At 34.8% G+C, this 18,566-nt stretch overlaps 1 pseudogene; it reads left to right on the top strand.

Annotated features, from left to right (window-relative positions):
- The first annotated feature begins 8,411 nt into the window (after window positions 1-8,411).
- LOC122230620 lies at window positions 8,412-12,115 on the top strand (annotated as a pseudogene).
- Window positions 12,116-18,566: the final 6,451 nt, after the last annotated feature.

Genomic DNA, 18,566 nt, shown 5'->3' on the forward strand with positions numbered 1-18,566 from the left:
CTTATTTACTTTCTAAAGTATTTCCATCTTATCTTTTTGGGAGTATCATCCTTAGCCCTGAGGTAATTTCGGTCTCTTACAGATGTTCACCTGCCTCATTTAATTTACTCACAAAGAAAGAAAATAAAAGTGGCCTAACATGAAAAATGCTTCCTCAGAAAGTCTGTGATTTCTCATTTAGGCCCATAGAGCATTATTAAATGAAAATCCAAACAGAAAAGAAAGTGTGTGTGTGTGTGTGTGTGTGTATGGAAAATAGAAAATGTACAGTATATACTGGAAAAGAGTATATATACACACATATATAGCATATATACAGAGTTTATGTATGTATGTGTGCAATTGTTTGTGTGTGTGTGTGTGTGTGTGTGTGTGTATGTGCAAAAATAACCTGGAAATGTATGTCTTTCCAGTAAGAGTTACCTGAAATTTAAAGCAATGTTTTAGAAATGTGGGTCTTAATGTATTCTTCCAGTTAAAAAAGAAGATTTTTTTGGACCTTAACTCTTTACCATACTGTGTTTTCTTTATTATTATTATTTTTGTAGCTATTTTCTTTTAAGTATTATATTTGTATATATAGATTTTTATCATAGTGGCTAATGTAAATAATTTCCCGATTACTCTAACAGACCAAATGTTTTGCTCTCATTACAGTCTTTTCATATCACAACTTTTTTCCCCTGAATTTTCAATGCATGTGGCTATTAGTTGATGGAAATCATTTCATGCTCATTGAAAATCAAAATACATTTAATGCTCATAGCAGTCAAAGAGCCACTGGAAATAGATCTCAATTTGCCTTTATAGCATCCATTTCTCTTTGTGAGTCAAAGAAGTCACACTGAGAGAAAAACAGGTGCTTGGAAGCCAGGAAGCCTGGAAGCCTGCTCTTACTAGAGACCAAGAGCCTCAGGAAATGTTAAGTGTTAAGAAATATTTTCTTTTTCTTGCTTGTTGTTCAGGTACAGCTTTCTTTCCATTTACCTTGTCAAATGCCTCTGTCTATCCACATCTTATGTCTCTAATTTCTTATAATTTCAAGACTGAGGATGAAATCCTAGTATGCTACAACCTATAGCTCAAGATTTATTAAGGAAAAAAATTAGGTTGCTGAGCTGATTTTCTTCTGAAGTATTATAATTTTCTTTGTGAAAAGAAATACCATTTTTCTGACAGGTCACTGGTTTCAAGTAATATTGTATTTAACCTAAGGATCCACCTCCTTTTAAAATGAAAAAAAAAAACCTATTAAATTATTCCTTATTTTGAAGAGGCAGAAACAAATCTTTGTTGAAACTCTTGTTTATGAGAACATTAGGCAAAAAGAATGAAGAAACTAAATGTGTTTTTCCTATAAAATTGCTGTTACAATAATCATTAAAGTGGAATTATTATAGGGAAAGTTCAATCTGCCTATAAATATCAAGTGTGTCTTGTGAAACCATAATTATATACTATTCAGGTATATTTCAAACATAAAGAGGTCTAGGTTTGGTCTAAACCCCCAAAGAAGTGTTATTAAAAGGAATAATGTTATCTTTTACTTACTAGAAATCAAAGAGCTGTTTGAAACAAAATAACATATATTCTTCCAGCTTCAAAACAGAATAATAATAAAAAGGATCTCAGACAATTTGTCCAGCAAATATTTTCTTGTGGCTCAGCTGTGTTTGAAGCAGTTGAAAAGCAGTGACTAGTGAAAAGCAAAAAAAAAAATGACCTATTTTAGAGTTACAATTTGTTTTAAATAGTTCTTCAAAACCCATTTTATTTTGTTTAAATTTCTATTTCAGATTGATAAGTCATAATAACTTGTTATTGAAATATCTTAGCATGCAAAATAAGAATGTTTGTTGCTTATTTGCTACATATCATGCCAATTTACCAAAAGAAATGCATCCATGCACACTGTCTGGACTGATTTACTGAATGTTGATCATTCGTGAAACATAATTGGATCTAAGAGCCAAACAGTCACTGTGTAGGGGGCAACTAGATTTAAAAATTGATTACTTAAGAGTAGGTCTTTGGGCAGGAATGTTTATTGAATGCTTCTATCTACAAATGATGATTTATAGGTATATTTATGTTTATTTAAATTTAAAAACATCTGTCTATATCTTCCTTGCATTACCTTTATTGTTCTAAATATAAATCCAAGTCCAAACTAATATTTGTAATATTGATACTTTTAGTATTTTCTTGCTTTAGAAAGATGACTTTAGTCTTCCTTTTCATAATTGAAAATGTCAGAGTAAAAAAAGATGTTGGATTAGATGTTAGGAAACCTGTGTTTAAGACTAGTTTGTCACAATCGTCTGGGACTCAGTCTGTCTGGGATTTAGTTTTCCTACCTCTGTAACCAAAGAAATGTCCAGTGTTCTCCTATTTTCACTCAAGGTGGAAAGCAAATGCTTGAGGTTATAGTGCTTATATTTTACCCTGTTTACCAATGTCAAAACAAAATGTAGAGAATATTTTATTCTTCTTTTCCTTCTTTTTTTCTTTTCTATAATTGTGTTTCCTTTAAGAAGATGTGAATTTGAGGGGTGCCTGGGTGGTTCGGTCGGTTAAGCATCCGACTTTCATTCAGGTCATGATTTCAAGGTTCATGAGTTCAAGCCCAACATCAGGGTCTCTGCTGTCTGCACAGAGCCTACTTTGAATCCTCTGTTTCCTCCGTCTGCTCTCTCTCTCTGTCTCTCAAAATTAATAAATTAACTTAAAAAGAAAAAGAAGCGCATTTGAATTCACTTGGAAATCTCTAAGTCTCCTTGTCTTATGTGACTTCCAAACAAATAAGTAAAATCTGACTCTAACGCAGGATCACAGAGCTGAGAATTTAGGGAAGCAAAAACAAAAGTAATGTCATCATCCAATGGAGTAAATCTAATCTGTATACTTAGATGTATCTTGAGCTAATATACCTTTCCCTTAATTCCCAGGCCATTTCTGTGTATGATTAATAAACAGTGATAATAATCATTAATGATTGAACTCTATGTTGTGGCACGTATGTTTTATCTCAGTCATAAGAGTCTAAAGAAATTGATTTCTGTCTATTTAACATTGTTGCAAACAATTTAGTCATCTTTATGCAGGGTTACAACCTTTCCTAAATTTACTGCATATCACTCTATGTATTTTTTTTCGGTATCATTTGACCACTTCTTATTTATTTGATTTTTTAAAATTTATACATCAGTTATTTTAAACATGATTTATTTGATAGTTAAAATTTTCTGGTACATATTAACACAAATTCAAAACTATTGAGGTAAAAAAATGACTACTTATTAACTATGGCGAGTCTTCTGAGATGACTCCTGTGGTACATGTACTGCATTATGGAAAACTGTTTAATGTTCACTTAAAAGACAGTTTCTTGATAATTTCTTTTAGGAGATAAAAATGACATCTCTCACAAGGGATGAGAACTTTAGGTTCTTTTGGCTTTCAGAGATTCCATATTTTATTTTTTAATCATACTGGGGAAAAAAACCTTCCCTTACTTCTATAGGTGTGAGATACAGTTGTTTATTTTTTTCCCCTGATTTGGACATACATTAAAAAGATGTGACAGAATGTATTAAGTACTGAAATTTCAGTTGAACTGAGTGGAAAAGATGAAATAAACATTGTTTCAAGGAAATGAAAAGGATTTTGCAGTTATCTTGATGAAGCATAGTGAAGAATGACAGGGAGCATGAGGAGTATTTCATTCTAAAGAAATGGAGTTTAGTTATCAGGTAGGAAAACCACAATAAACCTAAACTCTTTGCAACAGAAAGGGTACTTCCCAAGGAAAGGGCAGAGTTAAGACATTATGCAAAACATAAATAAATAACTAATGCTAAAGAAAAGTTCTTGAGCTAGGCTAATAATTCTAACTACTATACCAAATTTCATGTTTTCTGAATTTAGCATTTAATAATATTCTTTTCAATTCAAAGCATCACCTTTAAATATCTAGAGTTTTGTTTTTATATTTCAAATTTATATTAAACTTATAATTTTAGAAGCAATGATTTTATTTAAATGTTTTTCAAGAGTTGAAATAATACCCTGTCTTCATTAAAAATTTTAATCTCCTATAATTTGACCTACCAGACACATTTATTTAGATTTTCTGTAAAAAATAATATATTCAGGTTCACAAATAATTTGAAATACTTGCATGTCAAAGGCAAACTCTTATTTTCTTAATATTATTTCCCATATTTATTACCTGTAGTCAAAATTGCAATGTTATCTACTTGTGAAATACATGCAGAAAAATATCACTGAGATGGAAATGATTGACCCCCTCGGCCTTTTTTCTACCTTCTAAGATTCTGTCTCACCATATTTCCTAATTACATGCCTCAGGTCCCTAGAATATTGAAATTTCATTACTCCTCTGCCATGTTCAATTTTTTGAGTTGTACTTTGACAAATATCATTTCCATCTGCCCCAAAAGACTGACTCCCATTTCTTCGCATATACTCATAGTCATTCTTCCAGAATTAGTTCAAACCTTTGTGAACCGTATCCTACTTGTAAATGCAGAGATTTTTGCTTGTTTTCAATATCTTGTGTTTCCATAAAATTATGTTCATATCCAGAAATGGCAATTATTTTGTGTTGAGATTTTTCTATTTGCATTTCGGGGTCTCTCATTTGTGCAGACTAAGGTAGAGATAGCATCCTATTCATCTTGCATCACCTGGCTGGCACAATTCCTGAATTTTAATCTGCATTCACTAAATGTGTTGAAAGGATGATTAAATAAGTCACACTTATGCAATACTACAGAAAACAGTCCAGGTTTTATTCACTGAAAACAGAAGTTAGACAGATGATGCTGACTGAATTTTTCTTCTACACTTGAATATTTGGACACCATAAAGACATTGAATTAGAGAGGAGGAGAAATTACTAGGAGCAATAAAATGTTTTATTTCTTGGACAGATTTATCTTGCAGTAGTGTGGAAAGTAGACTAGAAACAAGAAAAGGATTGGCATAAGAAATAAGTGAGAAAGCTATAACAATAATATAATTATGAAAAGATGCTGAAGAAGTAAACTTGAGCAGGAAAATGTAAAATATTTTTGAGGTAGGAAAACAGTATTTAGGGATAACTGGTTATATTCAAATGGTGATAGAATGGTTTCAGATGGCAAGGTTTATTGTTTGGATGACATTCATAAAAATATGAAGTGAAGGAGAATGAAATGATTTTATCTGTTCTGTTTATAGTTTGGGAGATGAGAGTAAGGGATATAATTACTTAAGTTTTCAACATATTGTCATTGGAGTCCTAATGGACAATTTAGATAGAGACAGCCAGAAGTGAATACTTTTACCGAATATGTTCTCAATGATAGTCGTTTTAACAGGTGTTAGGTGATATTTCACTGTAGTTTTGATTTACATTTTTCTGATGATTAGTGATGTTGAACATGCTTTCATGTACCTGTGGGATCTTTGGATGTCTTCTCTGAAGAATGTCTATTTAGCTCCTCTGCCCATTTTTAAAATTGGAATTTTTTTAAAAAGTACAAAATTTTTAATATATTTTAAGTGTGATATATGGTTTGAAAATTTTTTCTTTAGAAATTCTGCAGGTTTCATTTTCATTTTGTTTTGCTGTGAAAAGGCCTTTATATTTAATGTAGTCCATGGGGCTCCTGGGTGGCTCAGTTGGTTAAGCATCTGACTTCAACTCAGGTCATGATCTCATGGTCCATGAGTTTGAGTCCTGCATCAGGCTCTGTGCTGACTGCTCAGAACCTGGAGCCTGCTTTGGATTCTGTGTCTCCATCTCTCTCTGCCCCTACCCACTCATGCTGTGTGTCAAAATGAATAAAAATTATTTTTTTTTAATTTAATATGGTCTCACTTGTCTAATTTTGCTTTTGTTGCCTGTGCTTTTGGTGTCGTATTCATAAAATCATTGGCAGGACTAAAGCTTCTTTATGAAGCTTTTCCGTTACATTTTATTTTTGGAATTTTATAGTTTTCAAGTCATATATTAGTCTATAATCCATTTTGAGGTTTTTTTTTGTTTGTTTGTTTGTTTTTTTGTGAGAGAGAGCATGAGCGAGCAGGGGAGGGCCAGAGAGAGAGAGAGAGAAACCCAAGCAGGCTCTGCAGTGATGGTGCAGGGCTTGAACCCATGAACTATGAGATCATGATCTGAGCCAAAATCAAGAGTCCATGCTTAACCAATTGAACCATTCAGGGGCCTGCTGAGTTATTTTTGTGAATGGTATAAAATAGGGGTCCAGTTTCATTCTTTTGCATGTGGAAAGCTAATTTTTCCAGCACCGTTTGTTGAAGAGGGTATCCTTTCCTAATTTGTATTTGTTGCATCCTTGTCAAAGATCAGTTCACCACGTATGCATGGATTTATTTCTGGGTTCTCTATTCTGTTCCATTCCATTCCATTTCACTCCATTCCATTCCATTCCATTCCATTCCATTCCATTCCATTCCATTCCACTCCACTCCACTCCACTCCACTCCACTCCATTCCGTTCCTCCATGTATCTGTTTTTATAGCAGTATTGTATTGTTTTGATTACTATAGTTTTCTAGTATATTTTGAAATGAGAAAGTGTGATGTCTCCAGCTTTGTTTTTCTTTGTCAGGATTGATAGTTATTTATGATCTTCTGTGGTTCCACTTGAATTATAGAATTATTTTTTTCTATTTTTGAAAAAAAATACCATTGGTATTTTTAATAGGGATTTTCACTGAATCTATAGATTTCTTTGAGTGGTATGGACATTTTAACAATATTAACTTGTCCAATCCATACAAACAAGATGTCTTTCCATGTGTTTGTTTAGTTTAATTGCTTTGATCAGTGTTTTGTACTGTTTGGTATACAAGTCTTTCACCTTCTTAGTTAAGTTTCTTCCTAAGCATTTTATTCTTTCTGGTGCTACTGTAAATGGGATTGTCTTCCTAATTTCTTATTCAAATAGTTCATTTTTAGTGTATAGAAAAACAACTGATTTTTGTATGTTTATTTTGTATCCTGCAACTTTACTAAATTTGTTTATTTGTCCTAACAGTTTTTAGTGGAATCTTTAAGGTTTTCTGTATATAAGATCATGTCATCTACAAACAGGGACAATTTTATTTGTTAAATTTCCTTTCAATTTGAATGCTTTTTATTTCTTTTTCTTGCCTAATTACTTTGGCTAGGACTTCCAGTACTTCATTGAATAGAAATGGTGAGATTGGGCATCCTTGCTTTGTTATCGATTTTAGAGGAAAAGCTTTAAATTTAGCTGTGGGTTTGTCATGTATTGGCTTTATTGCAATGAAGTATGTTTCATTTATGACGCATTTTAAAAATCTAACAATATATTAAATAGGCAATTGGATACAGGTAAAAATTAAACACTAGGGTAACACATTTTGGAGGTATAAGCAAATATTTAAAGCAATTGGGTGGGCTGAGAAACAATAAGAAAAGAGTAGCAAGGAGGATCCCTTATTATAATGTGGTGGGCTAAATAATTTGAGCTAAACCTTGTTGAGGTCAATTGGAAGAGATGGACAAAAACATTTGTAAAAATCTGTTTAAAGTCAGTGAGGAGTAAAGAAGTCAATGAAGAATGATGGGGGCATGAACAAAAGTAAATCAAAATGTAAACTAAATGAAAACGCAAGTACACTAGATCATGAATTTTGAAATACAGCTAAAGCAGTACTTAGAGGAAAACCTAAGGCATTAAATGCTATATATTAGGAAAGAAGAAAGGTCTAAAATCAATTACCTCAACTTCCAAATTAAGAAACTAGAAAGTGAAATAAAGTTAAACCTAAAGTAATCAAAGAAAATAATTAAAATGGAAATAAACAAGACAGGAAACTAAAAACAAAAAAAACAAACAAAAAACAATGAGATACTTAACAAAACCAAAAGTAGACTCTTTGAAATTGAAATTATCAATAAAATTAATCAGTCTACAGTATCTGATCAGAATACCAATATCAGGAATGAAGCAGGTGACATTGTTAATTCTAATGATATTGAAAGGATAAGAAGGGCATACTGGAAGGAATTTTATGCCAGTAATTTTGCCATTGATAAAATAGACAAAGATAGATGGACAAATTCTTTGACACAAAATTTCAACATTCTGGAAGAAACAGCACTAATAGCTTCATAATGAGTAACTACTAATTTGTAATTAAAAACTTTCCTACAATTAAAAATTCCAGGGTAAATTTGCTTTATTGGGAAAGTCTACCTAACATTTAAGAAAAAAGTAACGTGACTTTTCACACAAACTGTTGCAGCAAATTGAAGACAAAGGAATACTTCTCAATTTCTATCATGAGGCCAACATTACCTAATACCCAACTTGATACGGATATTAAGAAAAAAGACAACTAGGGAAAACGTGAGGTTGTCTGTTTCCCCCAACTGGAGCGTAATGGTGCAGGTGTGTGGGTTGGTGAGACAGGATAACAAGAACCGGTGAATTAAAGTTCCACATTTGGAAGCAGTCATGGTTGGGCATGGCCCAGAGACCAAGATTATTGACAAGAAATATAGCAAGTACAGTTGAAAGCAGAGTGTAACAAAGGATATGTCAAGGTAAAGCAGGTAGGGGTCAATCCCACGAGCACGGACTCAGTCATATTTGGGAAGGACCAAGAGATGAAGTGTCAGCCCGCTAGGTTCTCCACATGGTGAAGGGACTTTATTGATATTCTGTAGCATTTGAGGAAGATGCAGAGAGCCCTGGCCTGGAAACACACAAGAAGAGAAAAAGGTCAGGCAACAACGATTCTATAGAAATTGATGCTGCCCAGGAAGCTGAGTACTGCATAGGACTGGAACCTGGGCATGACCCTAGCCAATGCCTTATAACCCCAAAGAAGGGGAAAGGAACATCTGCCAAAAAGGAATGATTGGGTCACTGGAGCCAAGGCTTGGAACTTTATTTTTATGTTTTAATTTTAGAGAGCACCAAGATGTCCTTCATTAAGGAACGGAAAAATAAACTGTGGCACCTCGAGACAACAGAATATTATTAGTGCTAAAAGGAAATGAACTCTCAAGCCATGAAAAGACATAGAGGAATCTTAAACGCATATTACTAAGTGAAATAAACCATTTGAAAGGCTACTGTATAATTATAACTAGATGACATTCTGTGAAAGTAGTAACTGGAGATAGTACGAAGATCAGAGATTGCCAGAGGTTGGGGAGGGAGGGAGGAATAGGCAGAGCACAGAGGATTTTTAGTGCACTGAAACTATTATGTTTGATACTTTAACGGTCAGTACATGTAATTGTACATTTGTGCAAACTCATAGCAAGGCTAAGAGAGAGCCCCAATGAATACTATGGATTTTGGATGATAAAAATGTGTCAATGTTGTTTTATTAATAACATTGACATTAATGACATAATAACATTAATGATAAATGTAACATTCAGGTGTAAGATATTGATAGCAGTAAAGGCTGTGCATGCATGCTTCAATAAGGTAGGCAAGTATAACCTAGAGAACAACATTGCATGAAAGGGAAAATATAAGCTAGTATCTTTCATGCTTCAATTTATTTTATTTTATTTTTTTACAATTTAAAGAAAGGAAATACCTTCTTCAATGGGAAAACTCAATATTGTGAAAATGTCTCTTCACCCCAAATTGATCTATAGATTCAGTACAGTCTTATGTCAAATGCAAATGTAATTTATTGGAAATTTACAAACCAATTTATATGAATACATGAGACCAAAATTAGCCAGCCTAAACTTGAAGAAGAATATGAGAGTATAGGATCCACAGTATATCAAAACTTATTGTAAAATTGCAGCAATATAATCAGTGCTATATTTCTGTAAGAATAGTCAAATAGACCAGTGGAAGTGAGCCCTATGATTTATGTAAGTCAGCTTTGACAATTCTACCTTGCTTTTCAAACCCATACATCTTTAGGGCTATGGTACATGTTTTAAGAGTGGAAGGGGGGAGCAAAAGTACTAGGATTATTTAATGGAGGGATGATGCTTTCTTTATCCTTAGTATTGATTGGCAAAAGCCTGGAGACAGAATATGAATAACAAATCTTACCATGCGATTTAAAGGAAATAGATTTAGACCTAAAGGAATTAACTAAGTGAATAGAATGAGAATGTGAAGCAGAACAGTTAACATCAGCTTTGGTGAAAACTGGACCTTTAAAGGAGAATAAACAAGAATATTAACAGATAATGAATTAAGATCATATTTTCTGGTTGCTGAAATTCTTCCACTGTTTCAGTGGCCACTTTAACCCACATATTTACTGGAAAGTAAATCACTTATAACCACTGATTTCCTGCAGGCTGTGGAATCCAGAGGGTATTCTGTTAAAGGCCATTTTGTGAAGAAAACAGTGGAAGACTAATCCTTGCCAGCATGAATTCTCAGAACAAACCAGTTTGGGGAGGGTGGGTCACATCACTAATACTAGATAATGCTGATTTAAAGGGATTATTTGGGTTGTGGACTGATCCTAAGTGGCTGCAAGCTTTTGTGAGCAGACCATTATGGGTGATATGAAAACTAATCTGTCACAGTGGGTTTCCACACTTACCCAAGAGGGGAAACTGTCCTTCCCCATATCTAGCAACTAGAATCCATTTTCTGAAGAAGTAGAAGTATCACAGTTGCTGGTACCCCCAGATTGGCTGTATGATCTTAAGGATACACGTCTAAACTAAGGTTGTTAACACAGACCATGATAGATGCTGTCATAAAGCTCCCTGCTTCTCCACCAATTTTGGGATCCTTGTGTAGATAACTCTGCTAATAAGTGTCAAGAAAATATTCAAGAGGCAGAAACTCATTTGCTAGTTTAGTTATTCTGCCTGAAAGAAAGGAGTGTGTATGATAGGAATATTTACTATTCAGACAGTGAAGACATTAAAAAGTTATTGAAAACTAAAAAGGGAAAATTAATTGTATTGCCAATAGAAAGCACATTATCAGATTCAGGACATAAGAGAGAGGTTTCTTCCAACTATAGCCGTCAGTTCTGGTGGCTATAACACATTACCATAGACTGAGTAGCTTAGAAAACAGACATATATTTCTCATATTTTGGGAGCCTAGAAAGTTCAAGATCAAGGTTCCTGGTAAGGGCTTTCTTCCTGATTTATAGACAGCTGCCTTGTTTTATTATCACATGGGGAGAGAGAGAAGAAGCAAGAGCCTCTGTCTTCTTAGGGCACTAATCCCATCATGAGGACTCTACTCTTATGACCTATTACCTTCCAAAGACCCATCTTCCAAAGACCCAGCTGTAAAACTGGGAATTAGGGTTTCAGCATATGAATTTTGGGATGATACAAGCATTCAGTCCATAGTATCCCACACATGGTCCCCCAAATGACACACTCATACTCCTTAAGTAATCTATCAAGTTAACTCTATAGAGTCAAGGTTTTAAGAATTTAAATCCTGTTAAAAGGGTTGTAATTTAGAATAGAAAATATGTGAACATGGTGGCAAATTTACTCTCTTAGATAAAGAAATAAAAGTACAATGATTGAAGAAAGGTTATGATCTGATCCTGCATATCCTAGCAGGGGATCCAAGGCCTTTCACAGTTGCATGGATGAGATGGTCTGGAGGTAGTGTAAATTTCTGGTAATTACTAGTGGGCAGTGATCCCACAGGAGAAGAAGAGAATGCTCTTATGGGGCCATATGTGAAACCTACATGTCACATAGAGGTGGAGCTATAGATTTCAAATCTACAGCTATAGATTTGAAAATGTGACTGGAGAATATATTCCAAGGTTCTGTTGCCCTTACTTGAATGTGAACTTGGAATTGATATTATGTGCAAAAGGGACGCTATCTAGTTTTAATTGGACATGCTGGATGGGAATCTTTGTATTGCCTAAGCACTTTTCTGTAATAAAATTAAGCAGTGTAGAATTCTAAAAGTACAAGAACATTGTTCTTATGAAGGAAATGATCAAAGTAGGAACATTACATCCAATTCATTTACGGGATATGAGAATAGCTATTGGAGGATATAACAAGGTGGTTCTCCTCATTGTTTATACCATAGCCAATATAGTAAAGACTGTAAAAGAAGTGTAACTGGCCAAAGATGATTGGTATGCCATAATAGATTTGGCTAATGCTTTCTTTTTAATATCTTTTTGGAATCCAGTATAACACTATTTTCATTTTAGTGAAATTGTTTTCAACATATATGTATGGATTTTCCACAGGAATATTTAAATTCAAAGCATATATAATAATTTAATGTAGTGACCTCTGAACTTTGATAACCATCAGGAGCAAATTGGTTCTTTGTACTGATAATATCATAATTTCCTTCTAGACAGAAAGAATGCAGGAGAATTTATGTCTTTCATATGACAAGAAATGTCTTTCTGATAAACACAGCTGAAATCTAAAGCTGTTCCAATGTGTTGAAATTTGAGGAATAAAATTGCATGGAGAAAGAGATATCCTGCAAATGGTGAGAAATGAATGACTATCTCTATTGATTTTGCCACTAAACTGAAAGCCCAAAGACAGGTGGATCTTTTGGGTTTTTGTGAAATCACATTCCCCCCCCCCTTAAAGATTTTATTAATCCCAATTCACAGAGACACCAGAAATAAAGTGAATTTGAATGGAGCTCTGAACAAAAACAAATACTAAAAGATCCACTTGAAACTTCTCACCTGATAGCCAGCTGGTTTAGTAATGTCTGCAAGTAGGATATGCTCTCTGGTGACTTTCGCAGAAACTGGATGTTGTGATCAGCAGAGATCACTAGGGATTTGTGTTCAAAAGCTGCAGATATCTCAAAAGATGCTGAGGCTTTTTCAGACCTTTTGAAAGACAATTGCCAGCTTGTTACCATGGACATTTGTGAAAAGTTACACTAACAATGAATAACAACTGGGACCGGCAATACCTTTCCTGTTTTGGGTAATATTAGGAAGCATAGAGGAGTCACCCAGCAGAAGTCACTGATGAAATGGGAATATTATATTCAACTACATGTGACAAGAAGAAATTCAGGAGACATAATGTACATATATGAGTAGCTTATTTCGCTGGCTCCAAGGCCAATAATAGAGCCCTTTGCTGATCGCCTACCTCTCTATTTCCATATTACCTATTTCTATATGCAGTGATTTGCTTGCTTTGTTGATGGGAGTTCTTAAATCTAGGATTGCATAGCAACTGGACTTTGGCCAAAATGCATCTGTTGAAAAAGTAAAAGTAAATCTGCAGAAGGGGCAGAACTGAGAGCTGTTTAATTAGGAATAAACAGGAGGAAGAACTAGGCTTGGACTTGAGTACATATTCTTGTGCCAGAGTTAATGGCATTTCCACGTAATGTTAAACATTTGAATAATAACCACAACCCTTTTCTAAATATAGAATACTTAGTGTCTATGAGATTTTGGATAGGCAGAATTAAGGTAGGCTAAATAAGATGCCCACCAAAAAGATGGGGACACCATGCTGGGGCAGGTGCCTTAAGCAGAACTCTAAAGCTAGCTCTCGGTATTCATGAAGTAAATTGGCAGGGTGCAGAGAGTGGGATGCCTGACCAGATACATTTGAAGTAAGGAGAATACATTTCTTTCATATCTGGCTGTGCCAATAATGTGGGAAGGACCTCTACTCACTTCCAATTGGGGAAAAGTTATACTTGAAGATGTACCTACCCAGAATTACCAACTTGGCACTCGACTCCTATCACGATCATTGTAGGGCTACCAATGTATATTGACTAGGTAACATTATTTTATTCTAGGTGTTACCTATTTTGAAAAACAAGGAACTTCAGAGATACAAGGACAACTTAGAAATGACAAATAGTTGGGGCACCTGGGTGGCTCATTTGGTTAAACGTCTGACTCCAGCCTAGGTCATGATTTTGTGGTTCGTGAGTTCCAGCCCCACATCGGACTCTGTGCTGACAGTTCAGAGCCTGGAGCCTCTTTGGATTCTGTGTCTCCCTCTCCCTCTGCCCCTCCCCCACTCACTCTCTGTTTCTCTCTCTCTCAAAAATATATAAACATTAAAAAAAAAAAGAAATGACAAATAGTTGATCATTTTTGTGCCCATGAATGTATTTCCTCTGATAAAAGTTTATACTTCATGCCAAAAATAGGATATGAAAAGTAATGTTACATAGACTTATCACCTAACATATAACCCTCAGAGTAGTATTCTTATTGGGAAATGGAATTAGCAATTAAAATATCTGATACTTAAAACTCAAGATGGAGATTTTGATGTTGGTAAGGCAATGGAGCCACATAATCTCTCAAACAGTTGAATTTGAAATTTGTGCTACTCTTTTTTAAAAATTGACTTCTTATTTTTAAGAAGTAAATATAGACCCATTCTCTGTCTCAGCAATTTTATTTCAGTAGAAGTGCATGTATACACGCACAATGAGACATATGCAGGAAGGATCATTACAGCATTATTCACGATAGCTCAAAACTGGAAACAGAGATTTCCACTAATAGTAAAATAGCTGGTGAGTGGCAGACCAATGATTTAGACTTACGTCAATTAATTATAAAATCCACATTGTATCTACCACACAACAATCTTTCCAAACTAAAAATCCTTCTATAATAGGTCATTTTCATGTTTCTAGATTGCCATATAATTACAACATAAGTAATCCAGTCTTAAATTTTGCATTTTAGAACATGTATGTATTTCTAGTGGTGGCTGGCCTTGAATCTCTCCATTCAGCCTCTCCATATAGCTAACCTGATCTTCCTTACATTATGGTAGTCTTTTAAGTAAATGCCAGGCTGGGCTTCTGTAGGCCTACGTTTTTAAAAACTTTTGCACAAATTCTGTCCTGATTGATTTTGACCTTCAGTTATCCTTCTCCAGGAAATGATCGTTCAACATTTCCTTTTATGTATTTCACCTGTCACTGGTCAACATATTTCTCCTTACAAATTTTGTTAGCAAAATAAAAATTAAACTATTTCTGTTTAATACGTCATTACAAAATATAATGGTATAAAGCAAAAGTACATAATCATCTTTCATGATTTTGTGCTTTGACTAGGTTTGGTGGGGCTGTGCTTTTGCTGTAGGTTTCTCATGTGTTTGCAGACAAAGTGTGATGAGTTTCAGTAATCTGAGTGTTTAATTAGATAACTAGATTTGCAAATTGTTTCTTCCCTTACAGTTCTGGCGACTAGGACAACTAGAGGTGGCCATTTATCTTTTCATGTAAACTCTCTACATAGCTAACTTGAGTTTCTTCATTTCATGATAGTCTTAGAGTAAGGAGACTTCCTGCATGTTGGTCAGCTTCCCTGACAATATTCCAAGAGACCACAGTAGAATTTTCAAAACTTCCTCTAACCTAACGCCAGTCATGAATTGCCACTCCTGTTACTTTTAATCTGGGCCAATCCAGATTTAAAGAGAGGGAACACCTACACAAAGCTGTAAAGATACACACTACACAGAGATGTTCATTGGAAGGTGATTGAGGACTAGCTGTCATGGTACACCTCTGATTTGCAATCATTTACACCACTCCTACATGTAAGAGTTGAAAGTCCCCAAAGCATTTTCCTATTATAGCATGAGGCTCAGGATTTAAATCTAGAATGTCATTGTCCAAATAAGATTCAGGCATGGAAGAGTTTTCTCAGGTAGAATTCTTTGAATAAAATTTATCTCATATAACACCTGGAAAGTAAGGGGATGAATTTTATACGACATATATAATGGTGATACATGGATATCATAGACTATGAAAATGAGACATCCATAGGGAGCTTTGAAAAGCTCAGGGCCACCTGGGTGGCTCAGTCAGTTAAGCATCCGACTTGGCTCCAGTCATAATCTCACATTTTATGGGTTTGAGCCCCATGTTGGCTCCGTGCTGACAGCTCAGAGCCTAGAGCCTGCTTCGGATTCTGTGTCTCCCTCTCTTTTTGCCCCTCCTCTGCTTGTGCTCTCTCTGTCTCTCAAAAATAAATAAATGTTAAAAAACGATTTTTAAAAAGTGCCCACATATTCTTGGGTATCTATAAGGTCACACACGTGTGTAAGACAGTCCACATACCCCAGGCCAGTACACATGCTCAGTGTAGACCTAAAAAGGTCCTGTGGTCTCACTTCCAGATGACCTTATGGTTGGGAATGAACAGGAAGTACAGATTAAGTCAGAGTTGTATACTTTCTGGTCAAGTGTGTAAGGCATTTCACTGTATATATACAGAGCACCTCAGCAGAGACTGGGCACTTAAGAAAATCTCTGTCCACTAAGACATTAGCTGACCACTTATCTTTTCATGTAGCTGACCACTAAGTTAACAGAGAATTCAATGGCCACTCAGGACAAAGAAGAGACTTCAGAGATTTAATGCAGAAAAGTCACAAGACAAACAACTACTACAAAAAATAGCAGCAAAAACAAAACCCTGGAAAGGGAGAGAATCTGATTTCCCACTTAGTCATGGTATATAAACCTTTTTTTTTATGTTGCTGTATTTGCATTGCTAGCATTTTGTTGAGGATGTTTGCATCTATGTTTATAAGAGATACTGGTCTGTAGTTTCTTTTCTTGTGCTATGTTTGTCTGGTTTGGTATAAGTGTAATGAATGACCTCTTAGAGATGGAAAGTGTGTACTTCTCTGTTTTAGAAGAATTTTTGGTAAATTATGTTCCTTGTTATATACCCAGGAGAAATGAAAACATATCCATGCAAAACTTGTTCAGGAATAGCAGCACTGTTGACAGTAGCCCACAGGTGGAAACAACCCAAATACATGAACTGATGAGTGGATAAACAAAATACCTTATATTCATGCAATGTGATATTTTTCAACCATGAAAAGGAATGAAGCACTGATATATGATATATGATATATGATATATGATATATGATAAAACACAGGTGGACATTGAAAGTGTGTTAAGGAACAGAAGTCAACACAAAAAGCCACACATTATACGATTTATAAGAAATGTCCATGAGAGGTGAATAAAGACACATAGAAAGCAGATTAGGTGTGTTGCCAAGGAATAGTTTAGGGGGATGAGAAGTATCTGCTGACGGGTGTGGGATGTGGATATGGGGTTTATTTTTGTGGCTATGAAAATGTGCTGAAATTAGGTAATTACTTATACAATTTTGTGAATATACTAAAACCTCTGAATTATACCCTTTAAAATGTTGACTTCATGGCATATAAATTCTATATTAAAAATCCTTGTAAGTACTTCTGTCTATCTTAAATGTTGTATGTTCCATCTTAGACCTTTCTGAAGTAGTAACAAAGGTGGACCACATAGCTCCATCTGGGATTTGATTTTTGCTCTGGACGCATTTCATACTTTGCAAATATTTGGTGAGGAGAAACTGTGAAGAGAAACAATCTTATTTTTCAACTTAGGAAACCACATTTCTTTATATTTACTTCGCATACTTTTCAAAATTGAACATTTTATCATTTAGTTCATAATTCGTTTTCAAAAATATTTTATTATAGACATATGAAAGATCCCAGACATTATAATTCTGTATTTTTCTGGAAAATCTCCATAGGTCCGTGAATTTATTAGACATTCATGTGAAGTGACAGTATTGCCACACTTCCTGCCATTACATGGAATGTGTTATTTTGCCATTTCTGATAGCATTGTCTTATCTGTCCTTCAAGTTCTAATGAACCATTTTCTTCAGGCTCATCCAGTTGACATTAAAAGCTATCTTCAGGCTTTTGTAGCTCATTCTTACTACTCAGTTTAAAACTCAACGCTAAATGTTTTAGGTTTTGATACATGGACTGCCCATTTCCAGGCATCAGATTTTATCTTAGTTTATCTATTACTGTGTAACAAAAATGTCTACAGCTAAAAATAACAAACAACACTTTGGAGTATGAGGAATTCAGGTAGGGATTGGCTAGGTGAATCACTTGTTCCATGTGTCAACTGAGACCATTCACTGGTACTTTTTAGGCTGTCTGGAGGGTCCAAGATGGAAGAAAAGCTTGGCTGGTTGGGCAGTTTTTTGAATGAAAGCATCTCCATGAGGTAGCTTGGACTTGCTCACGATGTGAGTAATGACACGGTAATCAAACTTTTTTTCATGGTGTCTGGCCTCCAGTGGGATTCTAAGAGACTAGGGCAGAAACTGTAATATATTTTTTCTGAATTGGCCTCATAGGTCACATGCTATCACTTGTAAACAGATTGTATTCTTTATAAGAAAATCATAGACAAACCCAGATGTAAAGGTTAAGGATGAGAAGAGTCTGTGAATACTGGGAACTGTGTTTCATTTGGGGAAATGGGCAGATTTGTGGAGACAAAGTTTTTCCATATTTAAAATTCCATGCTATTATCTTATGGATATATATGCAGATAGATATATAAGTTCCTAGAGCTAAACTTGCAGCTTCCTTTACTTTTAGCAGCTGGCCTACCTTTGGTTCCTTTGAACCATCTACACCCTACCCAATTTTTTTTTTCATATTTCTGGTGTGATAGGGATTAATCAAAAAATAAAGTAACCTCACGTCA

Source organism: Panthera tigris, chromosome A1 (genome assembly GCF_018350195.1).
Source record: "Panthera tigris isolate Pti1 chromosome A1, P.tigris_Pti1_mat1.1, whole genome shotgun sequence".
NCBI classification, from domain to species: domain Eukaryota; kingdom Metazoa; phylum Chordata; class Mammalia; order Carnivora; family Felidae; genus Panthera; species Panthera tigris.